Source organism: Nothoprocta perdicaria, unplaced genomic scaffold, assembly GCF_003342845.1.
Source record: "Nothoprocta perdicaria isolate Ctin4 unplaced genomic scaffold, notPer1 scaffold_249, whole genome shotgun sequence".
In the NCBI taxonomy this organism is placed as follows: domain Eukaryota; kingdom Metazoa; phylum Chordata; class Aves; order Tinamiformes; family Tinamidae; genus Nothoprocta; species Nothoprocta perdicaria.
In genome coordinates, this window is record NW_020455476.1 from 503,172 (window position 1) to 530,081 (window position 26,910).

General features: G+C 38.0%; 1 protein-coding gene across 1 annotated transcript in view; it reads right to left on the minus strand.

Moving 5' to 3' along the window:
• Window positions 1-26,910, minus strand: part of CCSER1 (coiled-coil serine rich protein 1) — a 488,588-nt gene that overhangs the window by 461,224 nt on the left and 454 nt on the right. The window lies entirely within an intron of this gene.

A 26,910-nucleotide genomic window follows, 5' to 3' on the forward strand; every position in this document is an offset into this window, starting at 1 on the left:
TAACTGTGAGAAGTTATATCAATAGCAGGAGGACAACTTTGGTTCAAGGCTTCCTTGGTTCAAGTTCTCTATTTTCGCACAATCACATTTGTGACAACAGGACAAATCAGAAAATCAGTCGCTCGGACACTGTAAGTATTTATATCTCCAGACACACATATGTATTATCCAGGGAAGAACAAACCCTTCAAAGTCCACTGAGCACAACTTCATGTAAATTACTCTATAGTTTGCTTATACTGTAAACTCAAGTTCACAGGGAAGAGCTACTGTTCAATAAAATATTTTTACTATTTTATGTCCTTTCTGACAAGCCACACTCAACTTACACATTTCATGTTACTTTCATTATGGAATTATACAGAGATAAAACTCCATATTTCAAATAGACTACACACCCTTCTGAATGCTTCCTCATTTAATACTGTTGTACAATCTCAGGCCAAGTGTCTCTGGCCATTCTGCTGCTCTCTATGGCACGTGCTTTTTAGCAAGGCAACATCTATTCTTTGATTGAGAGCACTGAAAATATTCTACTCTGAAAGGATCAAAAGCTAATATGAATATCTATGTGATTTTTTTCTAATTCTTCCTTGTTTCATGTGAAAAGCAGCAAGGCAAGAAGTCTCAAGAACATATTTTTATGTTTCCGTGTACTTTATTTTCAGCTTAGTGAGCAATTGTTTTGTTAAACAGAATTAATTGAATCAAGATGTGCATATGCTTAATGTGAGCAACTGCAATCGCAGTGCTGCAGCCTTTGGGCTCCCTTCCCAAGCCCGCCAAGCTGAACGTGGCCTCACTTCTTCCCATTGCCTCCTATCAGGCTGCCAGCCCCTTGGGCTAGGAAATTTATCTTCCTGCTTGTATATGGGAAAAGAAGAATATGACAGATCAGCAAATGTCTGACACTGAGACAACTTGTTTTATTGCAGGACTTGAACATTCCTCCTTTSATTGGAAAGACTGAAAGAAAGATTATGATAAACAGAGGTGTGATCCTTTGAGGAAGTGAGCATGCTGGCTCCAATCCAATAATGCACTTAGCCAATGATTCATTTAAGCACACATATGAAACTCACTGGAATTGTTTAAAAAAAATCTGACTATCAGACTATAAAAAAGTCGGATTGTTTGCACTTATCTTTTCAGTTGTGCACCAATCCTGCTAGTTAATGATAGAGATCCCAAAGCAATGGTCCTTCTCCTGTACACTGTAAGCACTGCCATTTGAAATGACTGCCAAGTTCAACTTGTGCACATATTCTTAATACTTACACACTAAGGTTTTATTGAAGTCCCTCACCTAACGACTTTGTGTAAGTAAAGACATGTCAAACATTGTCCAGATATCTCTATTTGACCATTACTCCCTCTCAATTCCAGAGCATGCTGAACTGCAGTACCTTAGCCACAAACAACTTTAGGGCTATTTCTGGGTAGACACAACACATATACTGCTCACAACTGCCTAAGGYGTCAAGTTCTGTTTGGCCTCGATATCATGATATGTATTTTCAGGCAGGAAGTACATTACTATATTCGATTAATACATCCTAAATGAGATTTCCGAGAGCATTTGGCACGGGTTTGTGTCCATCGGCGACAAAATATTCTCTAATTTTCTATGACTGTATATGTAGACTTTATCCTAAGTCATTTTCAAAGTCTTCTTTCATGGTGATTACARTATTTCCTAATGGCTTATAACTATTTCATGGTTTTATGAAAAAGTTTTCSTTAAATAAAATGAATAGATTCCATCTATGATAATGAATTTATGGTGTTTTCCATCACATAATATAAAAATATATTAATATCATGAAGCTGGGTAGTGGAATTCTACTCTGACTTAGGACTGAGTACATAAGGAAAAAAACTTTCCAAAGCTCCCTCTGTGAACTAAGTGGGCTCCACAAGAGAGTAAATGAGACAAGTAATCTAATCAAGAGGCATCAAAGTGCTTTGCAGAAAAGCCTCTGCCTCTCCATCGACCAGAGTAAAAAAAAAGATTCCTAATATAAGAGCTCTAATTAGGTCATTGAAGATAAATGGTGTAGATGCCTCCTCCCCTCAAAAATGCACTTATTGACCATAAAATATAGGTACTTAGTTATTGCCTTGCTCATAAAGCTCGAGAAACATCCTGGAAAGGCACRTGCTGTGCCTCTTGCCCACAAACTTCCTGTTAAAGCAGAATTATTAGTTCAACCAAAACTAAGACATCTATAGCAGTCTCACTGCCACTGCTCTCCTGGCTGAAGGCCCTCAGGATGATTCTAACCTTGGGACTGCAGTGAATCATCCACAGCCCCAGAGAGGTAGAAGCTGGTACTCTGCATTCAGTAACAATGCAATCTAGGAGAGGCTATTGCTAAGACATCACTTGAATGAGTTGGTCCAGCTGGTCTATCTCAAAAAACTCTTTAACATTGTATGAACAAGGCCATCCATTTTTTAAGGATATCAGGAAAKGTTCATGGAATTCCCTAAAGTATGTGTGGAAATTAGACTCAGAAATTTGATCTGCTTATATATATTAAGCTTAGTTTGCTTAAATTAACCATCTCTCCTTCACCAATAGGGAAAAATACATTAAAATGTGTGTGGGGGGGAAAAAAATCCATATGTCCTGCTTTGCTAAAACAGAACAAAACATGGTAGATCAAATTACATAAATGTTCAAAACCGTTGCACACACATGATCCAAAACACACTTTAAATCAAGTTATTAAAATAAAACATTWCTCCTGCCAAAACACTTAGAATGCAAAACAGTACAATTATCAAGCACAAGGAAATGGAATTCCCTGATAAAACACTGGAAGGCTTCCTTTCAGAAGTAAGCTATTTCTGTGTAAATAACAAAGAAAGCACTTTATGCCAAATTTTAAGCAACTATTTCACTTGACTTAAAAAAAAAAAAAAAAAAAAAAGCAGATGCTTTAGGAGAGAAACAAAGAGAAAGTATTATGTTCTTCAGTTTTATTTGACATCCAGTCTAACCAAGCTCTTTCTAACCTTTGTTTTGGGCTCCACCTCTGTATTCTACCAAGTTTATCATATTTGATTCTTATCTAAGCAGTGCTAACCACATCTTTTACCGCCTGTACTTATTTTTAGAAGTCAGTTGAGTTTTCAGGAATGATAATTCCTTCACGCTCATTGTAGTATTATAGGAACTGCTACTACAGGGCACGCAGGTTTCCTTACTGCCAATTAACATCTATAATACTACAGTTTCTATGCTCAGAGGTTAAGTTGCTTYGTACAAGCATGGCAAGTATGCAACAACTTCAAGCTCTGATCATGATAAAAAAAGAATAAAATTCTATTGCCCACTTGCTATAACTGTCATTTCCAAGTGATGAGCATCCTGCAATTTGGTATAGAAGACTCTTAGAATATGTTTTTTAATTTCAAATAGCCTGTGGATGGAGACATCCTATACAGATCTTCATCTGAGACACCAGACTTAGTCTTTACTGATGAAGATTAGATGTAAACCAAGAGCACACCATTACCTCTTTTATAAAATTATTGTATCTAAAAGAAATTCTGCTAAGTATTTTTCCAGTAGCAGTATCACAGCTGTAATGGAAAATGATGTTTCCAATATAAAAATGGGGCACTAGGCAGAACTCAGAAGTTATGCCTAGCTTATACATAAATTTATTTCTGTTCTGTTCTTTCCAATGTTATGCAACACTTCCAGTTCAGGAATTTGACTATTTTTCTTGGAGGACTCAATCTGCTTCTTCCTCCCAGAAGAGGCATAAGGAGCTCAAAAGCCATTTCACAATTTCTAAAACAAACATATATTAAAAAAAAAAAAAAAAAAAAGCTTTTAAATGACAAGTTTAAAATAATTCAGGTCTGCATTTCCTCTAATTCCACACAACTGGTAAAAACACATCATCAGAATTACTACTTCAGTTATTCTGCTAACTGTATTAAATCAATCTATCTGTATGAACAACTCCTGATTTCTACCAAGCTTTGACTAATTAAAGAGAATTAAAGAGAATAAATGCTAGAAGTGCTAGCATTTATATTAGTGGAGGGCTGATGTGGACCAACACAGCTACACGCCAAGCTAACCCTTTCTTCCRTCCTCCATGCCCTAAGCTAAGCAAGCAGCTTTGAAAGGTCTCGGCAATTTCACAGACTTAGGTAGAAATCCTTGCTGAAACCCTATTTTGTGTGCRCTCTGCGCGAGGTTTAACAATGAGTCCAGATAAACGACACACTCGTCCAGAGATCAATCCCAGCAGACAGGCACTCATTTACCGCTCCCCATAACACACCAGCAGACCAATTTCAGGACGTGAGAATTACAGTAACCTCCAGCATGAAAAAGGAGTTAGAGATCCAATTAGATGAGGGGATTGTTTTCYGCTCTGCGGCATGACGTTGAGCAGGGGAGAGGGAACCCTGCTATCAGCAGGGTCAAAGCATTTACATAGCCCTGCTTTCTGTGAATACATAAACACCACTGCAAAATGTGCAAGAACTGGGAAATATAAGATGAAGTCTCTCTGCAGTCTTCTACTACATTTTTAGGAAAATGAAACAAAACAATGCATTTTTTCTCACTTGTCCTTTAAACACATATAGCATGAAGCTTATCATATTTGTACACTAAGTCTCCTTGAAATATCTGTTGATCAGGACAGTGACTGATGGCAAGGAGACATTTCAATGTCTATAGCCCCACCGCACTAACGGTTAAGATATATGTTSTGCTCTGATCAGAGCCATATCCTAGAGAACTCAAAGTACTCTAGTCACTAAAACATCTGAGAGCAGGCAGATTCTGATTTTCCCATTAAATATATAACAACAAATTAAGCACAATTTTAAATCGCTCAAGATAGGAGTATGTATTTTTCTTTCATAAGGTTTCCAGATCTCACTGTACTGCATAGCAATACATTTTAGTTCAACACGTAAATACTCTGCCTTCCTATTAATTAAGGAAATGTAGAAGAACAGAAGAATGTAAAGAAGGAACCAAACATCCAATTCAGTGTGGAAGAAATGTAGAAATAAAGAATGAGATGAATCATTAGAACAAACACCATCTCTGTAAAAAAGTAGCAGTAATGAACTATGCTATATACCCAGGTAAGTTACCAGAATATAATACATTCAACACACATGCTTCAGCTGAACAGCAAGTAATAACCTCTTTGCAAATAGGGTTTCTGCTGCTCAATATTCATTCATAAAGCCCAGATCAAYAGAGAGCATACTTGAAATTGCAGCTAGTCTTGAGTAAACAGATATTGAGTAGGTTTCTTTTCCTAGTCAGTTGTGTCCGTCTTCTGTGTTTTCCCTTCTCTCCTACCACTAAATAATAATTATTCCAAAAAGTATGCTTAAAACAAAGAAAAAAAAGAACACAACAAATGAGAAAAAATTCAGTACATTTTAAATTAAATTTTTATTCCACGTTTCTTTGCATGGATTCCTTCAGTAGTAAACAAACAGATTAAAGTTGTTCAGCTCTGATTAGCTCTTTGCAGTTTTGCACATCTTTTCCCAAAAGCTTACCAGATTCTCCCAGTCGAGGAATCCATCTGCACTGACATGGAGATTAACAGTTCCTAATCCACTTTTAAACTCTTACTCATAACTAGCTGCTGCTCCTACTTTGCCTTAATAATGCTCTTGGCAATAAAGTTGGACACAACATTTTAACTCCCCAATATCAATCAATCCTCACGARACACCTCTGCGTTGCAAGTATCTCTTTTGTACAGATGAGGTGATGAAAGATTCACTACACAAGTTCAGATCACTGAACCTCTAAATTCTCCATCTTTCCTCTGAAAGGTTGATTCGGTTGTAAAAAAAACCCTTTCCCTCCTTTAACACTGCTGCTGCTCTAAAGAGAACAGAGGAGGAAAGCAGCAACACAGGTCCCTACAGCAATCAGCTCACACAGTGAAGCACGATAACCTTTACTTAACATGCATAACCACTAATGCTGTTATGGGTTATTAAATTATGTGGTCCTGGTAGAACCCAGCTCCCATATTTAACTCTCTGACCTCCATCAGTCAGTCTTCAGTGACATTACCTAATAGAATAGGCATCACAATTCAGACTGCACAAACTGTCTGGATAAACCGTGTTCAGTGCTTTTCATGTAAACTTACATGAAAAATGTTCAGTTACAGAAGGGTAAAAAAAATCTTAGTCTTATCTTCAAGGTAGCATGAACCATGTGAGAAAAAATAGACTGTCCCTATCATAAGCCTTTTGACATACATTCGGTTTTGATTACTTAACATGGATTTCAACATTTACCCTAATAGAGCCAAAAGTCTTTCAATTTATTGGTTTCTAACTAGTCTTTTCATATTGAATAGCCATTTATTTGGATGCAAATACAGAATAACCCTACTGATCTGGGTCAAGTTACTGCAGGTTCATACTAGCCTGAATTTGAGATTTAAATTTTACACATTATCAGGCTTCTCACTACATCAGATGTTTCACATGACCCAAACAGTAGGCAAAAGCATGCCTATTTTGTTACTGAACTGCATTTATTTATTTATTTGATTGCACACATGTCCCATAATATGTTTTGAGATCTATAATAATCCACTAGCCCAAAATAAAATTTTAGGTTTAATAGATGCTTTCATTTCTGAAAAGCTGCTAGGCATATTGTTCAACAATATCTTTGTTAATTAGAAAAATACCGTGCAAATAAATCAGACCTGATATTAAGAGGATTAAGACTCCTGGACTTGTAATTGAGTGTTTTCAACATCATGTTACTTTCGTAAATTGCTCTCTAGTAATACGGAAATGGAGTTTTCCTCACAAGTAACAATCAGGGCTGCACATTTTCAAAAACTCCAGGCTTCCTAATCTGATCACAGGACTTATAATTCCTGCAAAATCTAAGCTATAAAGAAAGAGAAAAGCCTATATGTTTCCAAACTAAGTTTCTCACTGTATGTACATGGACAGGCAAGGAGAGCTTTTTCTCTACAGGTCATGAAAAAGACTAATAATACAGGCCTGTATGCAACATGAAATGAGCATTCCTATAAAAAGATGAGTTAAATTTGCAACCTAAATATCAACTTAWGAAAGAACTCGAACATCAGTCAGTTCAGATAAAATGTTTGAACATGTTCTTCTAGTGTCACTGGAGACAGTACATTGGAGACAAACTGGGATTTTATTTACACCTCTTTAGCCCAGTCTTTAACAAACAAAAAACAAAACTAAAAAAAAAAAAAAAACTAATATTATTGGTTCCAGTTCTTCTCCCCTGAAATAATTCAAAATGTCAGTATATGTTGGGGTTGAACTAGATGACCTCTGAGGTCCCTTCCAACYTTAAGCATTCTATGTGGTATATCTGTGTAGTATATAAAGAAAGCTGCAGACACAGTAGAGACTTGGAAAGAAGCAAAGAGCATAATTAAGCAGAAATATGTACTAATACTAAAATCAAAAAGACAGGGTGAGCTTATTCCTCCCAACTGACCTGTGCCTATTCATTTGCCTTTGATTTCCAGGTGGTGACATTTTTTACTTGAATAAAATGCCTTAAAAGTAGGTTTCCATTCGTTCTTCTCTGCTCCTTGAAGGAAGGACACAAATAGATTGTCAGTGCTGGAGATCCATTATGCTAATGATGGCTACAGTTCAGTTGTCTTCTCTAAATTAAAATAATACCAAAAAAATAAAACRATCCTGCCTTTTACCAGGAATCAGGATGCTACACGTGTAATGATCAAAGTATATAACTTCAGAGGAAATTCAGCATATTCATAGTTGTTTTATAATGCATCAAATTGCTCCCGCTTTCTGTTTTTTAAGGCGTATCAGGTATTGGAGATTCCTCGTGGATTCTGTTTGCTAAGGCATAGAATTTGTAAAGTGTAAAAGGAAAAAGAAGTGTGACTATCTTGACAAATAACATTGATGGCTACTGTATTTAATGTTAACAGACTCTCCAAATATTTTCTTAGATCTCATTGTCCAGGGCTTTGGCAAACAACAAAAATGCAGGGAATAAAAGCAACACCTCTACAGGAGTCAAGCCTGCRAATCATCCTGGAGAATTTGCTGCTGGTTACTATGCAAGGCAAGACACTGAATAAAACCGGCTGTGGATTGACCTATTTCAGATATATTTCCTTTGCAAAATGCCTAATAGAAAGTCCACACCTTAACTAAGATGTGCAGTGAAAGACAGCAAAAACAGGCAATAACATACAGTACTAGTTATTCTTAGTTAACAAAAATGATGAAAAACATCCATCATTTCAAGTGAATCAATTTGACTTCCCAGGAAATCATTATTTATCCTAATCATCACCTAAGCAAGTTTCCATTGCTGTAAGGTCAAAAAAAWTGACTTTAAATAAAAAGCAAAGCAAGTCTTATAATATTTAAATGTCGGTTCTGTTCCCTGAAACGACAGCAGACACTCTGCTACAAAAAAATAATTCCAGATAAAATAAGTTCTGACACAATTTCTTACTAACAAAGAATTTCTAAAACTCTGGAAATGTCTTTCAGATAAAGTCGGAGAAATCCAGATTTTTAAGCTATGACAACTCACCAGAAGAGAACTATAACTACTTTTCCTGACTTGTCTTTTTCCTTCTTCCTTTACAYCCTCCCTCCCCTGTGAGGCCACTGGAAAGGGCAGCCTCTTCTCCATGAAGCAGAGGGGACAAGGAGCATAAGGAGAGGTGGCTTAACTTGCCAAGGGGCTGTCCCAGTGACTAGCACGTAACTAAGGCCTGCCAGAGCCTGGGGCACGCAGTGCTCATACCTCACCAAAWGTGGAGCAGCACAGTACTCGAGTTACACTGGTAATTGGGAGCGGGAGGTGAAGACATGAACAGAAACAGCAGCCCTGGTTGTGATGTTGCAGAAAGAGACACCCTGCAAAGAAACATTCCTGGTGCTTCAGAAGATTCAGGAGGAAGGAGGCTTAATGTACTTGGCAGCRAAAAACAGGGCTTTAAAGAAAGATTTCTGGCAATTCCTCAGTGCACAGAGATCAGCACGAGGCTACCAAAACACATGGAGCAACGGCAATTGCCCCTAATAAAGGCTGYAGTCCAGAACAGTGATAACAGTGTTTTCTGCTGCTGGTATGGAGTTAGCTTACTTGGCCCTTGCCCTGCTCATCAGTCTGCAAATGAAATTAAATGACAATGGCAGTAATCATTTTTTTCCTAAACAAATTCCCAGATGTACCTACTGTGTTATTGAGAGCACAATTTGACATGTGTGGATATACTGTTTTTTCCTAATCCCACACCAGGGGATTAAACTTTTAGTCCTGTAATCTTGTCATGTGTCATAATTCAAAACATTTCAGCTTTCTGTAGTTAGACAACCTTATTTGTGCACATAAGAAGCAGTTATTTGCCAGGAGACCAAAATACAATTTCCTACACTGCCTCCTCTAAGATTTATGGGGTTTTTTTGTTCATTTGATTTTACATATCCACAAAACAGGGAAAAGGCAACTTTATTATGTGTATATATATATATATATATATACACACACACACACACTTTTTGGAAGACAACCTACAAATGCTAATCATTCTTTCATTTCTAAAGGTCTTTTTATAATAACATTCATATATAACAGAGGCCTTGAAAGCAAAATACTTGGTATTGGCCAAGGTATACTAAGAGATTTTACAGCTGTGGCTAGCACTTTTTGAGAAAGGGCTATACCTGAGCCTACAGGTATATAGGAGGCAAAACTTTCATAGTATATTCTCAGAAGAGAAATTAAGTAACACATAGGCTGGAATCTTTAGAACTATCAGAATGTAACAGTTATCAAAGACGGCTATCACCTCTGTCAATAGTTTTAAACAGGAAACACCAATATATGGCTAAACCTCCTTGGCTGTTGYGCCCTGGCCATTTCCCACCTTCTAGTCGACCTTCACCACCATGGAGYGTCTCTATCCATCTCACAAAACCACTAGGTAATATCGGTGAAGTGCTCTGTAAGCTTTGTGAGCACTTTTCAAGCGCTGTGTAAACCCTAAATGTTATTGCCCTAATGAGGAAACAGAAAGCTTCAGGTTAGTCGAAAAACATAAGSTATATTCGTGTAGATAAACAGGTATATGTTCTTAAGTTTTAACCCATCCCTGCTTTTATTTCTATCACAGACACATGGGCAGGGGAAAAAAATCAAAATTAAAAATCAATTTTAAGGTTTAAACACATCTAATGGAGACATCTCTCTTCATAAAAACGAAGTTCAAGCAACAGGCATTTGAACAACATTTCCACTGTCCCGCATTCAGAAACCCACAAAAGTATCTAAGCTTATGCAGATGTGTACGTTCATTTACACAACATAAATCCACAAACATGACACATGCATGTGTCCTCAGAAATGCACTGTTTTCCACCAGTGATCGTCTCATCTGCGGAGGCCTGTCCTGGTCTGATGCAACAGCTTCCTCCAAAAAACCCTCAGCTGTGCAAGTGTCACCTGGCAAAGGGAGCATCATTCAAGGTGGGTAGATCTGTTGTAGTCCTCTAATATATAATGAAGTGCCTGGCACACTATCAGGACACACACATACACAGCATGTCACTCTTTCCTCACCTCTCAATTCCTCCATTCCACCCACAGGTGCCTTTAACACTGTGCCTCTACTTCCATTACTCATCACTCATATTTTTCTGATGTAGGGACCGAATATTTTTCCAGTCTTTCCAGACATGAAGTCCTGTATCTTTCCAATCATGCAACAAAAACTGAAATATGGAATTGAAGTACCTGGTAAACAGGTGAACAGAAAAAGAGAGGGTGTGCCTGTCCCAATCCCTCAGTCACTTAAAGGCTTGAGACTAGTTTAGGATTGGCTCTAAGCAGCTAGTGGCCACAGTGACCAGCTGAGACACAGCATCCTGGCAGTTTTAGCCCCTACCCGAAGAGAGCACTGGAATACACGCTTGCAATATCCCAAACCTCTGAGGGTCAGKCTCTCCACAGATGCTGTATGATTGCTTCTATTAAAATATTTTTGTCCCATTTCACTAATACATTTTCATTTGAACAAGAATTTAACCCATTTTAACAAAAAAATGAGCACACGCACAATACACACTTGTCGGTGGGCTTTAAGCCTCTAAGTAATTAAAACATTGAACTTCCCACTATGTCATTAGCTGCCTCTGTCTGCCGAGTTTTTAATCATATTTTGAAGAATAAGAAATCGCAGACGTGGAAACCACATGAAAGAAATGGCTTCAATCCAAAAGGAAATAATGTATCACACTAAACTATATAACTCRGTGGTAGTTTAATTACAGATTTCCTAATTATACCTTGCAACACTAYTCTGTGATGCTGTACTATAACCAAATCTCTCAAATATACCGAGACACAAAAGCTGTATTAAAAAGGCATTACGCTGATGCAACACACTATAAAAGCCAAGAGTTGCCAGCCAGCTGTGAAACTTGCCATATGTCCTCCATTCGCTTCACCCCACGAAACGCTACCTTGACAAGCTTCTTAAAAACTCAGCTGTGGCAGAGTACTGGACAACATATGGTGTGTCTCCATTAGTTACAGGCTTTTCCAGCTCATTTTCCCCTTGAAATGCCAACCGTGTTTCAGTTCAGGTCTTGGCATAAAACTTTATTTGGTGGAGTTTTGCTTCCATGAAAGGAAGAAACATTCACACACTATGAGAAGTCCTAAAAACACCGAGTATTCTATTGTAAAACAGAATGTGACAGTGGAAATAAACAAGAAAAACCTGGCTAAATTAGGATCTTTGTGCCGGGCAGTTCTGACCACAGACCGATTAAGCTCACCTTCTCTTTTCTCAGATTTGTTTTTGCAACAGTATGAGAAAGCTCCAACATGGAGACATGTTCTAACAAACTTAAGCAATACAGTAACTGTACAGGGCTTCTTATAACACTCTAGGCCAGCAGTAAATGCTTGCAGGGGGGCAGTGAGCCAATATACTCATAAACAGGAAAGTAAAACTATTTCCCCCTGTAATCTCCAGATAATGATGAACTTTGTTAAACAGATACCACCCATCTTCCCTTAAAGTTAGCTAAAAGGAGTGATTAGATGCATCTCTTCATATGACATTGGATTCAACATGAGGCTTTGTCTAACCGCATGCTTGTGCAGCACAGCCTAAGCAGAGTTAAGCCACAGTCTCAGAGGACTCCTCCTGGCACACAGTGCTAAGGGAGGGTACAGAGTGACKGAAACTGCATGTGTCCACAGATTTAAGAGGCAAGAGGCCAGCAGAGAGCAGGGAAACTATTGCCAGCATGTTACAGGGTTGTGAGACTTAAGTTTCAGGTTACCAAATCTAGAACGGCTCAATTCCTGAGTGCTCAATYGCCCTTTTTCGTTTTTACTGTCATTCTTCTCAAAATTTTAAGTGTACTGTCAGAAAGAGACCCGTAATCCTTTCGGAAACCCTCTTTGGCTAATAAAGTAACATCCCATGAGGGCTGCGGACCCTGGCTAACCATTTGGATGATCCAGAGGGGCAACCTATGGACCATACCTGACATSTGGGACACATCCATCTGGCGCGTCACCTGGGAGAGACACAGAACAGCTGCTCCAGCAACGAGCACAGCTCTAGCAGCTGAACGGCTCCTCTCGCACACATACAGACTTCCAACAGAGATGCTGCTCAGGCACGTTTGCAGTTAAGGGCACAAAGACACTTGTCTGGATCTGGATACCTCTTTCTACCCCACAATACCTGGGCCTAACACTTGTGTTATATAAAAATAAGCTTCCACAAACATTTTAAGTCCAATTTAAACTCAATATATAAGCTTACGGAAAACACTCTTCCATGACAAAATGAATTCTCTCCATATTTTTTAAGTCTCATGAAAACTAATTAAATTAATTAGCCTCCCTCCACCAACTTTCTTCTTAAGAGACTGTCCTGGTGTTTAAGAACAGAATGAATGACTTTATAATCATGTTCTAGGCTGAAGTGAGAATTTAAAAAAAAAAAAAAAAAAAAGAGAGAGTGAAAGAGAACAAAACAAAACAACTATTATGAATGGCAAAAAAATACTTCTATATTGTATTTATTGGAGTGTTGACTAGAAGATATCCGGACAGAGGAACAGAGTGTTCCTTAAAAATAATCATTTCGATATTTTCTGCCTTTTTTTTAATCCCTTTCAACTATTTCATAATCTCTAAACACAAAAGTCTACATGAACGTTCCTTATAATCTTTTTGGTCACTGACCTTGTCTCAATAGCCAAATTTCAGATCTCACATTTACCCTGTCTTTTAATTTCTCATATAAAAGCAACTAAACAGAGTTTTATAATAAAATTTACCACATGACGCCTTGCATCTAAAGAATAAATCCAGTATACCCATGTTTTAGGGGCACAGCAACAATGACAAGCAACACACCATGAACAGTCTATACAGTTTAACTCCTTTGTATGCAGATTGAAGATTTCATAGAATCTTTTGTTTCACTTCCAAACTGTAACTAGAAACCTCTCTATTTCAATAAGCTGTCCCCTATATACATTTATATTTCCTTACTTGTATTTATAATCTTTTTTTTCTCTCCCCCTGCTAACCCAGAAAGACCTGTTTTAATTCATCAGGATAAAACAGATATTCAGATTCCTAAATGAGCATTCCCCACTTTTTTTCTAAAACCCTTCCCAAGTCAACACTGTATTTTTCAGTCTAAGATGCCAATCAGATTAATTCCATCAAGCATTCTTACTTATAAAATACATAGTAGGAAAAGCTTCTCCTTTATTTCTGTTCCCTATGTAGGGACATATTCCAGTCACATGCCCAGCATGCCATGGGGATTGGTTACCCCCCACTTTCATTGAGACAGTGTTTTCCAAAWGTAGTTTAACGGTGACCTAAATCTCTACTTCCACTCATACGATGTTTAATTTAGCTTATTAAAATGAACACTGTACAACTGAGTTAGTTCATCTTATTATGCAGCTCAGATCACTCATGGAAATTGAATCTCCCTTAATATGTATATGTTAMCAACCTTTTAGTTCATCTATAATGTGAAAGCTGAAGAATTGATATTTAAAAGAWGTGATGCCAGCAACACAGCCAGACTGTGCTTTTCACAGTGTGATCTGTTGAGTTCTCAATTTGCACAATGCTAAACACTGACTGAGGAATTCTAAACACTAAGTTTTGCCACTTACTCGCAAAACCCTATTTCCAAGATGGATATTTCTGAGCATCTTTCCTCAGAATACATTCTCTGTCTCCTTCCACTTTCTTCTCAGAAAAGGATTTCTGCATACCTGCTCTTCCATAAATTTGTCCCATATTTCCTTGAAAACACACCAACTACTAGCTTTCATTATATCCTTTAGCAAGAAGCTTCCCCTTTACCTACGCATTTACAAAGAGAACATTTTAAAGAAGTTTGTTTTGAAATTAGCTAGAGCTTCAGCTTCTTTCAAGATGTTTTAAATGTATTTTTACAACACAACTGATCTTGAGAGGATACCAACAAGGAAGAAAAAAAAAAACACTCTAAACCGAAAATCATTCTTTTCATCCAATTGTGTGAATAATTTAAATTAAGCAAGGTTTTCTCTCCCACACTCAAAACTATAAAGTACTTCCACACCATGAAATTTAAAATCTTTCAGACATCTATTCCTTCTTATCTGCATCCAAGTAGTGACATGACCACTTTCATGTCTTGAATTAATACTTTATTTAAATACAGTCCATGGGGAAAAATAAACAGCATATCTGAATTCTCAAATGTGAAAATTAAAAAACAAAAAGAGAGAGAAATTAAAGAAAAAAAAGTGTTGCTGAAACAGTATTTCAAAATGCTTAAATAGAGAGATTTAGATTTTGTATCTGCAGGTTATTGGTCTCTGTCACTTGACTGGTCCATGCTTTCTAAGGAAAAATGTTGCAACCACAGTAATGGCCTGAATTACTTATGGATTTAGGGAGAGATTAACCTAGCTTTCCAGTAATTATAGTATTTTCTGAAAAGCCCATAGAGGTCATTACTAGCTTGAATGACATATTGTTTATTACCTTCAGGACATTGACAAAATGTGATTTAAATCAATGAGGTACTTCAGAATGGAATATGTTGCTGGGCATTGCRCAGCCTCACTCAGCTCTTCAAAACCTGCCTGCTCCTCCACTGCAATCACAAGTAATCATATTTTGTTCAACGATCCTAGCTCATTCATACCATAAAGTAGGAGGAGTTGCCACCAAATTATTGTCTTGATGGGACTATAAAGCAAGCCCCACCCCTGGGATTTCAATTCTAGCCCCAACAAACAGAAACAGTGAAGTGGGAGAACAGGATAAAGGATGAAATTAACACAATACAGAAAAACAGTTGAACAGTACATTCACTTAAGTGGTTCTAATTTGGARAAGTATTCAGCTAACATCTCAAGCAGAGTAGAACCAGCCTGTGAGCACCAAGATCCTAAAGATTAGATATCCCAAAGATAGATTAGGACAGGACAGTCAACAGTTTGGGAGATTATAGTGAAATTCATCTATGCATGCAACTACTTCTAGGCAAAAATCATATCCAGCCAGAATATGATTCCAATTTCCATTAAACGAGACTTCTCAGGGAGATGGCAGTTAGCAGGAAAAACAGAAGGCCACTAAATGGACTACAATGAACCTCACTTCCACCTGAACAAAACATGCATCTCTAGTGCGTCTTCAGGTGATYTGGAACTTCAGTCGTAACAAAAAATTGCACCTTTTATAAAAGCCTTTCCCAAATGATATGACTGACTAGGACCTAGTATTCATTACAGGAAAACCTTGCTTATTTTTACTGCATTTATTAACTAATAGTAGCAATCTACTTATAGAGAGAAATAGAATCATTAAAAAAAAGCTAAACATCATCTGAATCACAGTATATGTTTCACCTAAATACACCACAGTGACTAGTACCTTTCCCTTAATGCCATGAGTGAATGCAGAATATGATTCTGCAATTATACTGACTATGCTAGAAGCATATTCTGAATAAAGATTGTAGGACAGGGAGTAAAAAGAATTACATTTTGTTCATAATAGCTTCTGACTTGGGAATCCAGAAAGAATCTAAGCAGCATATTCTGCTTAATTTACTTTGATATGTGAAGATTAACTCCAGGGAAATAAAAATAATACATTCAAGGATTTTTTCTACCACCCCTGTAATTGTTTCCATTGTCACAAATTCATTAAATCCCCTGGCAAACCTCTAAGCATTATAGGTTTGTGGTGTTCCAGATAATAAAATATCCCTTTAAACACAATTTTCTTGAACAAAAATAACTCATAATTGATAAATTACAAAAAGTCCCCCTAATACGCATACATAATCATCTGACTGGAACTGAAGTGCAACTGACACCGACAAATACAAAACTGCTACAATGCCAAATCAAGAACTGCACTTCAAAAAGGATGCTTCGTCCTTGACTCATTCTGTTGTACCCTGCATAGATGCACATTGGCATTAAAATTTSAAATGACACAGGTGCATTTTTCCACACATAAGCTCAGCAAAATCCTTTACAGGAATGAAGTAATACACACCTGACTAATAGAGCCAACCAAGCTAATTTTATGTATAAACATGTCCTTGAATCATCACAGTGTTCTGTCCAACTTGTTTTCAAAAATAACCACATCAGAAGGACTTTGTTTTTTTTTTTTTTTTTAAGGCCAAATACTCATACTATATTGTTATTTTTCACAGTATATGGCAAACCTCTCTTCACTAATTATTCTGTGTGTTATTCAAACACCGTAACTTGTGATCAGATACAGCTGAAATATATATTATGCTTTCTAAACCTCAGCATAAAAACTGAAGTAAACRTAGTTCTGTATATATGAAAAAATCTTGTGTCACAGAATATCCCCTTATTTTTATATCCTTTTCCTACTATAGCAACAAACTAATAAAAATGTTGGTGGGATTGCACACTGTGGTCTATTCAGATTTTACAAATTGCTTTTGCCATATAGTTGACAAAAGTTGGCATTTTTGCTACAACAGCAATTTTGCCATTCCATAGGAAAACATTCCCTTAACGTTTATTCCTACTTCTCAATGCATCTCCTTAAGGTAGCAAGGAGATTTTAAATGGCCACATAAAATATTTTGTTGATCACCCATCTTCAGCTGGGTATCTCTTGTTGAGATCTTGCCTTGAGTTTCCTACACTAAGGCGAGCCAGCCATACAATTTTCTATGCTGGCACATCTTTGGCTCTCTTTACAAGCATTTAGTTGCAGCGCCTTCTGCGCTTCTGTTCACAAATCTGCTAGTCGTCAAAGACAAAAGACCAAATTAAAAAGTATGTTTTCAGACAAGAGCTTCAGAACAAAACAAGACAAAAGTTGCTGTTCAACACAAGCTCCATATTCACAAAATGCTTCCTGAAGACCTCAGATAGGTAGGTATGCAAAACAAAAGCGGAGATAAATCTTAAGATGGTGTAAATGTATACAGCAACAAAACCCTCCTCACCAGACAGACGTTCGTCCAGGGCTCTGCATGCTCCGCCCTGCACTTTTGAATAAACTTGGATAAAAATGACCTAGAGGGAGGGAGGAAGACCATCTGAAGAAAACCTTAAGAAAACTTCTTAGGCTTTTCCTCACACATCATTATGAGTGCCAAATCTAACCAGGTCTATCTTCCTATGAATTTGTATATTGTGATTARTCCATTTAAATGTCTCAGAAGCTACCAGGGGCCAGGGCACAGTCAAGATTCCCCTCCCAGGTTAACTCCTGGATCTGAACAGAGAATGAGCTGACCAGGACAGTTCTTCTCCTAACCAGGAAACTTTATTATAGTCTGTCTCTCCCTGCATAAAACTTACTAAAACTTAACTGGTTTTGAGACTTTCATCCTTTTCACAAATACTGCTGAAAGCAACCAAGTCAAAAATATCCAGTGCATATAAACATAAAAAGGGCACACAGAGGCGGTAGGGCAGTGGAAATCTTAATCGGGAAGCAGGTTAAACTCTTTTTATGTTTTTCATTTAGKCTCTGAGCAATACAGATCTTGCCACAGGTTTGCAAGGCTCCATTTTTCATTTCCAAGACAGAAGCAGGTTCCAGAGAAATGCAGGAGAATCAACAAAATACCAAGGAAGAGGCAACGGAAGCATCATAGCTCAGGAGCTTCTACATTGCCTGCCTTCTCCAYGTTTTTTTTCACTGAGCCCTCAGCAATCCCTGCTTAGAATAAGAATAAGTGTAAGGCCAAACAGGAGTTACTAGCAACAGGTCTATTTGACTGCAYWAAAAGAAGCAKTACTACGACTGTAATGTTAGCTGAGGATCTAGCTCCATAACACACACTAACACACATTTGTAAACAGGTTTTAGTGTGGGGATCATTTAAAAAAAAAAAAGTTCCCCAAAGATTTAGTGTGCTGACTCTTCTTACTGGCTAAAATAGAGAGAAAGAACAGTGCTTGAAACAGGTATGAAAAACTTCAGATGGGGGGGGAAAAAAAAAAAAAACAGACTACCATACATTCTTGGAAGTATCTTCACTGTCCTTTCAAGGCAGGCTCCCTCAAGCTCTTGATTTCAAATAATTTTTCAGTTCTTCCCCAATAACTCTCATGCCTGTCTCAAGCTGTTCTGTGTCATGTCAAGTCTTGTTTTATTTACACTACATAAATACTTTAGGCCAAGAACTAAGTCTATATTTAGAAAATGTTGCATAAAGATATAGTGCTGGGTGTTTTTTTTTTTTTTTTTTATTTCTATACTGTTCAGCTTCAGTATTTTGGAGGTTACATGCACTGTCCTGGACAACCGCAAACTGCAAGGAAGACAGAATCATTCATCTGATCATCATTCAGCTGCTTGAGTATGTTCAAAGCACATCAAATCACTACCAACTTGGATGCAAACAACAACTACAATCTAGATCCACAGTCATAGGCACATGACAGCAAGAAATACAGAAGAAGCCTAAAATTCTAACACCCTTTACCAACAGTAACTCCTTGCTTATCTTCTTCAATCCCTATTGTCACCCTCAGCCCAGTGAAACTAAGGGTTTGAACTAAGGTTGCAATGTGAGTATTGCCAAGATGCACATTTCAGGAATATCATGCACAAAAGCTTCCTAAAGACAGTATATTATTTTGGTTAATTTCTCTCTACAATTACTAGCTATGTAGAGGTCTGAGAGTGGTTTTTTAATTGTACTACCTGTGAACTTAACTACTTTTGGATTTTACTRAACAAGATCATTTAGGTTATGATTAAATCCTTCCCACGCCTGAACCTTTACACAACATTCACCATTCTGCATCTAGAACAGAACCTGATTTTCAAATGAAAGTTCTGTAACCTACCTTCTACCTTTCACAAAGACTATTTATGTGTGTATAGATTATACACACAGACACACACAACTCTGCTACCATTTTTGAAACCACTATATGCTTAAATTGTGTGCTCCCTGACAAAGATACATCCTTTCAGCTCATAACAGATAATAAACGAAACAATTTAAACAGGCTTTTCTCTATGTTAAAAATGTACACAAGTGTACCAAAGCTACATATGTGACAGTCTAAAACAGCCCCAGAGATGTTGATTCTGATTTTCACATGTTAAAAAGTTTTATCAAAATCAAAACCTATCATTAACAGATAAAAGCCCCTAATTGTCCATTTCTCCCTTATTAAGGGCTTTGAGCCAGTACTGAACACTGGTTTGAAATATGCTGAGAAATGATTGCCTTCATCCAGTCAGGTACCAAAAAAGCATATTTGACCAAGCCCACAATGTTAAAATAAGGTCTGAGGAAAAAAAGAAGTGGATTACCTGTGGCTAGTTTGGCTAATTGCTGAATTTCTTCCAACAGCCTTTTTAGGGGAGAGTAGTACAGAGACACAGAGCTGGAAGAACTAACAGCCATATTTTCTACTATTCCCCACCATCTCTCCTTTACCCATTTTTCTTCCCTCCACCTAAGCAGATGCCTAAGAGTTTACCAAAACAAAGATTACCAGATAGAACCATCATATTGTGGTTATCACCTTTAACAGCTGAGAAACTACCTTCTTTACACTCATCATCTCTGAATATTTAAAAACAGGAAAGCCTTTATCATCCTTGGTCTTTTTAAACTTTGCTCCAACTGGACTTCGTAAAGTCCACAAATATTCCATTTCATACCTGCTATAGCACCCTTGCATAAATTCTTTTAGTACAACACAGGTGACTGAGTTTCTTTTCAGAAGCATGGAACTTAAGTCACTAAATTAAGTCATCGAAAAAATTCTTAAAATGTGTTGAGAGMGCAGAACAGTAAGAATAGCATTTTCTGAGTGATCAAGAAACTGCAGATGAAATGGACATAATTTTTAATTTAATTTTAATGAGAGTTCAATGATCTAACTAAAACTACAGGCAAACTCGGTAACCTTTGAAAAACGAGTCTGTAAAATGTTGTAAGAAACATACTAACTTAAAAAACTGACAGGAAAGTATTACTGAAGGGTAAAAATCAAGGCTTCATTCAAATCCATAACAATTTTGCTACTACCTTGTGGGTCTAAAATTTCTCAAAAACCTCACTATTTATAGATAAAAAGCTGCATTCAAAACACAAACAAATAAGGATGACTGAGTTCTCTACCCACACCATAATTACTGCACCAACTAGCTAAAGAACACTAGAGAATCCACATAAAACACAAAATCAAACAAAGTTATTTTGCTATATAGACCAAGTACATCACCTACTGCCATATTTGCATATCATATTCCTTGTACATCCATCTATTTTCACATTAGAAAATGGCAAAAACATCAGAGAAAATATCTACATTGTTATCCCATCCAGGATTCCTCAGCAGCTCATTAATCTCTAACAGAAAGAAAATGTATGCAGAACAATTAACTAGAATGCTTCCACAGAGCGCCTATGCAAGACACACATGCATTCTTTCACATATTACATTGTTTTTAAAACAGTAAGCGGTGATCTAACAATGAAGGACACCAAAACCTTTGCATTTCTGTATATACACCGAAACTAACTTCTGTGTTAGATCACATGAGTCTGTAAATTACACATCCTATGCATACTGTATGTTTCAGTAATACTTGCTTTAAATATTTAATATTATTCAAATTTAACATGCATTGATATGCATTACCTATGACTAGTTTATCACTTCAAGTACAACTGATACTTCATACTCACAAATGGAGGCCTGATTTTTTCCCAAGGTATTTTAAGAGGTCTGCATCTGAAAGAATGTTCGTTTCACATTTACTTGTAGAATCACTTTCCTTTAAGTCAAGATGGAGAAAGTTGTATCATTTTCCCCATGACCATTTTCTGCTGGTCATTCCTCTTCAGAGATCTCAAGAGAAAAAAAAAAAGTTGATATATCACCGGAATAATCTGCTTACCAAGACAACTTAGTAATATTTCTGAACACCACAAATAAAATTACCATGTTAGTGCCTACATGATTTCAATAAAGACATTACATTCTTTTCAACAACTTAGGTGTTCTCCCTATAAGCAATAAGCAATAGAAATAAATGCTATTTGTCTTGTACAAACTAAAGTAATAGGTATGGCAAATGCTAATACAGAAAATAAAAGGCAATCATGTTTTCAGCACTATCATCATTCTACGTCCACTGTGCTTGACCTGTTCAATTGGTCATGACGAATACAACCTGCACATTTTTCATTTCTCCTTAAAGTGAAAAAGCAGCATCAAAGCCTCTTCAAAGGGTCACCAACGTCCCATACAAACCTGTAGCAGTTCCCATACTGGCCAAAAAGGCCCAAACCAGTCACACAGTAAAAAAATGGTATTCGACACACCAACACAATGCACAGCAGGACAGGTGAACACTTGAGTTATACGTTCACTGCAAATCTAAATCACATTATGCTATACAAAATTGGCATATGACTTAGGAGCTGATATTTTCCAACTAAAACATTTGAAAAGATCACATCAAGATGGTGCATCAAAGCAGGAGCAGGAAAAAGGACCAAAAGCAAGCAAGCAAGAAGCAAAAATGAGAAAGAAGAAAGCCAAAGCTATAAATGCACTTGAATCAATATATTTTCAGCAGCAGTGATTTGTACTACAAGACGCATGGGCAAAAACTATTTTTCCTAACGATCTGTCACAACTGGTTCTTCACATGGGCAAACAGCTGTGGCCCTCAGAAGTATTACTGAGCAGAGCATCTCAAATTCCTGTTAGCATACAGCATTATAAAAAATTAAGTGGTATTTTCTTAAATAATGTAGAAGTGTCATTACATTCCAAAAGTCGCTGCTCTCTCTCAAACCTATCAACAAAACAATACTGAGGGAAAGACTTTTCTCCTAGACTGAAAAATAAAGAAAATCTGGTAGTAATTAATCTCCACAGAGAAAATGATACATAACTATATGTGCAAAACCAACAACAGGATCTATAATAGGTTTCCCCCTCTATGCCAAATTATCCAAAACACTACAGCAACATGGTTGAGTCAGTAGGACAGTATTGAGAGAGTTGGGATAGATTGTGTTCTCTCTCATAAACGACCTGTGCAACTTCAACCCAATCACTGCTTCAAATTCCTATCTAAAAAAGAAGGAAATTATTCCATATGCATACCTCAGAACTCATAGGGGTTCTCATAGCAATAACCAGGACAAAGAAAAGAATAGTACCACCTAGGGACAGTTAAGTACATTTAGATATAGAAAGCTTTAGAAACATCTCTTAAAACTAATTTTTCACATGGATACAGAAATATCATTATCCAGATCTTATAATGTATCTCAAAAATATATTCAGCATYTTTCTCATTGTGATTATTTCCATGTAGAATTACAAAACATACAAAACAGTAGACTATAACAGGGATATTTTGAAAATGTCTTGCATTTTCACATCCAAGATTTTCCTACATTTATTGTTTCCCTTGCCTGAGGTCTCCCTTATCTCACACTAGCCTCATATGTTTCATACGACTATCAYGTACAAGGCCGATCGCATTTCAGATAAAAGCCATAGCCTCTGTGYGAAGCACAAACATTTTGTTGCCATACAATGCAGACACCATAAAGCAGCACTCAATCATAGCGTCCGAGAGTTTATATTGTCTGAGCGCTAAACACTGCCAGTAGCACACTGACAGCAAGTCAGAAAGGAGTAAATAAAAACAGCTACATATTCACCTAGTGAACAGTCATGCAGGTTTTTAATCGAATTGCATGCAAAATATATGCCTGCACTTTCCATTATCTTCAAGGTACAGATCATTGCTGTAGTATACAAATATGCATGAAATTTTACAAGTATATGTTGCAAGCTGCAACACTACTTTAAGTGTTTGGGTATAATGTATTTTAGAAGATGATGCATAAAATGCATTCAATAGCTAACATCTTATGCACAAACATAGCAACTTAACCAAGATAACAGTTGACCATCATTATAGAACACCTTCAAAGAAATCTAATGATAATTTAACTCATGAAGTAGCACAATTATTTCTCAAGTTACAAATCCAACCTTCAGGTCAGGAGGGGGGTTATCCACATGTGTGCTTATATTTTTTATTTTTATACATATATATATATATGTATATACACACACACACACACACACTCCTTATTTTTTCCCTCTCTAATCCCTTCACCACTTCTGCAAAACTTCTTGCAAATTGGAAACAKGAGACATTCATTCTTTTAAGTCCACGTAGACCTTAATTTCTACAAGATTCAAGATATATTTCAGTTCTGCTTATTTCTGCTTATTCTTCCAAAAACAAAATGCACAGCTCTTACCAGTTTGTAACACGAAGCATGTATAAGATTCCCTTTCCATGAATACTTGCACTGATACACAAAAGTTAGTAAAGTATCACATGAAGTAATGAAGCCCAGAAAAAAACACCGTACAGTTTACATTTCTTTCTTTCCTTCTTTGCATTTTTCATTCTCAGAAGTGTGTGATTTCTGGTAAATATACAGCACCTTACTGTGCATGAAGCACAATGATTGGAGTAGACAATCCAGGAAGTAAAACTCCGTGAAAATGTGACACCCAGAGAATGTGCCGATTTTGATGCTTTTCAAAATGTATGAATAAGCTTATTTAACAAAATACTCTTCTTAGAGACTTACAGCTCTGCAGTTTACAACTCTRTTTTAAAACTGTACATTGACCTTACTCAATTCCGACCTTTCAATTACTCCAGAAGGACTAATCCAACAAAGCCTCACTCACTTCCATAGACCTTCACCGATGAGTACTAATTTGCCCAGACAATGTAACATCTCCATGCCTCTTCTGCAGTTTATAAAATCACTCATCTAGCAATCTAAAAACACTGCAAGTTTGTCACAAGGTATTCGGTGCTCAGCTATTAACTACAAAGGTTAATGCTCGACATAAGGCTAGAACCAGGAAAATGAGATTCCAGTGCTCACAGACAATTTATGCAGCATGAGAGCTCAACGCTCTTGCACAACCGTATACCAAGGAAGGGATAAAGGACAACTCTTCCTCAGCATCTACTGTGACTAACAGACTTAATTACCCTGCGCTCTCCAATTTCCCTCCAAATCAAAGTGGTGAAGATCTCCCAAACTTTCACAAGCCTCAACAAAATCTGGGTCAGTCTCTATGAGAAAATACCTAAGTTATTGTCTCCAACTTCTAAGTTGTATCAGGTAGATTCCATTTTTATCAAACTTTTCTGAAGTTAAAGAAAAGAACAGGAAAATCCTGGCAAACCACAGACAAACTTTTTTACAACGTTGCTGAAAATTCACCTGCAAGGAAAACACAAAAGCAGTAAATTGACATCTCCCTCATCTCTTTCCATTTTCCAGAGTTGAACTGACAAGCTCCAGGCAGCCTTTATGACAGGAGAGGACCCAAAGATGCCACTGTTTCTCAGTGGGTAAATTTGCTCACATTGTAAGAAACAAACAAGAAGGCAGAAGTCCAGGTTACGAGAGCAAACCAAAGCACCACAGGAACCCTGTGCTGTAGATTCCTGTGGGTAAAGGAACTCGGATCTTCAAGACGGTATTCCCCATCTGTTAGGCACACACTTCCAGCACATCCTAGACAGTCATGCATTGCCTTCCCCTGAGGCTGTGATGCCTGCTTAGGGCATGCTGCTCTCAACTGAGGATGCTAGAAAAGAAAAATAACTTGGAGATGAACAGACTCATCATCGCATCTCAGGACAACTCTCCAAGGTCAATCCTTCTTCTGATCTATTCCAGGAGTGAATCAGCCCTTAGCATATCCATTTCTAAGAAAACATTCTTGAATTTTTTTTTAGGGCTTGTGCAATAACCCTCAGCCATACAACAGCCTCTAAAATGAAGAGTAAAGCAAGTCCTTATAGAGTAGATGACCAATACAAAATGTGTCTGTGTATTATTATTTCTTCTAGCTACACATTAACAAATCTTGCTGCCCTTTTTAATAACTGCATTTATACTACAGAGACACAGTTCCACATGCAACAAGGAGCTGTAAAGAGGACAAGAATCTTGCTGAATGGTTAGGCACAATGTCTTTGCTATCGAAGCTTTTTCATTTCATTAATATTTCACTTTTATATATTCCTCAGCTGCTTTTACAGCATGTTCCTTTCTCCCCTTTTTAAGTATGAGCAAGAAGAACTGTTTGAAGTAACTAGTAGACCTTGCCTCACACCCCTCCCTTTTTGCCCCTTGAGAGTTTAACACTTCAAGTGCAATATATATGCGATAGAAAAACACATCTRGCATAGAAAAGGATAAGAAAGATGAGAAGAGATTTTTCAAGCCTCCCTTTCAGTTATATTCAACTACAAAAGTGCAAAAAAAAAAAGAAAGTAAGTTTAGCACAATTCCCCTCTGTGCCGAGGTGCTTACTGACAATCTCAGAGGAGACAGATGCCACATTGCAGAGGAAGCTCCCTTCTCCAAGGGAAAGCAGAACTACCAGGTTCCACAGCAAGGCTACTCCTTGTAACTTTCCCTTCCTTGCAAGGAAGTCAAAGATCAGTCAAGCTCTTCCAGCCCGGGTAAACAATGTAACAATTACGAGGAGAAAACCATTGGCTTTATTAGCTTTCCAAAAACATCTTGCACAATAAGCAGCACCATCTCCTTCTGCTCCACCTTTTTTTTTAAGTGTCCCGAGCATTTTTTGGAATGCACTGGCAGCAACCTCCAGCTCCTGCCTCCAAATTCAAATGCATGTGAAGGCTATACACACACACTGCCACCCGGTGCTCTCGCCCTACCCGTTCAGATATTTCTGACAGCCCCACAGGTTAACTACAGAGTCCTTGATAGGCGAAAGAACAGAAWTACCTCTCAGTCATCTGCAGCAGGAAGGCAGGAGCTGCAGCACTGGCTCCCCTCTGCGTGCTCTGCCACAGCCAGGCCCCGGCGAGCCTGCAACGTTCTCGGGGCCTCCCTCCCCAGCTGCGGGCCAGGCCGGGGGAACCCCAGGTGACACCTGCGGCCGCGGCGCCGCCGCCCGCCCGGCCACAAAGCGGTTTGTGCCGGTGCCACCCCCGCCTCCTTCCCCCGCGCCGCGATCTCTAATCCCGGGGATCGCAGCGCGGCTGCCGGGGATCAGCGCGGAGCTGCGGCACCGGCAGCGCCGACCCGCCCCCGGCTGCCGCCCCGCGGCGGGGAAGGGAAGGCAGGGGCTGCAGCCGCCCGCAGCACTCCCGAGCCCGCCGGGGGGACAGCGAGGGGAGGTGTCCCCAACCGCCGCGCGCCCCTAACGGCCACGGGCGCCCCAACCAATAGCGGCGCGAGCCCCGTAACGGCCGCAAGC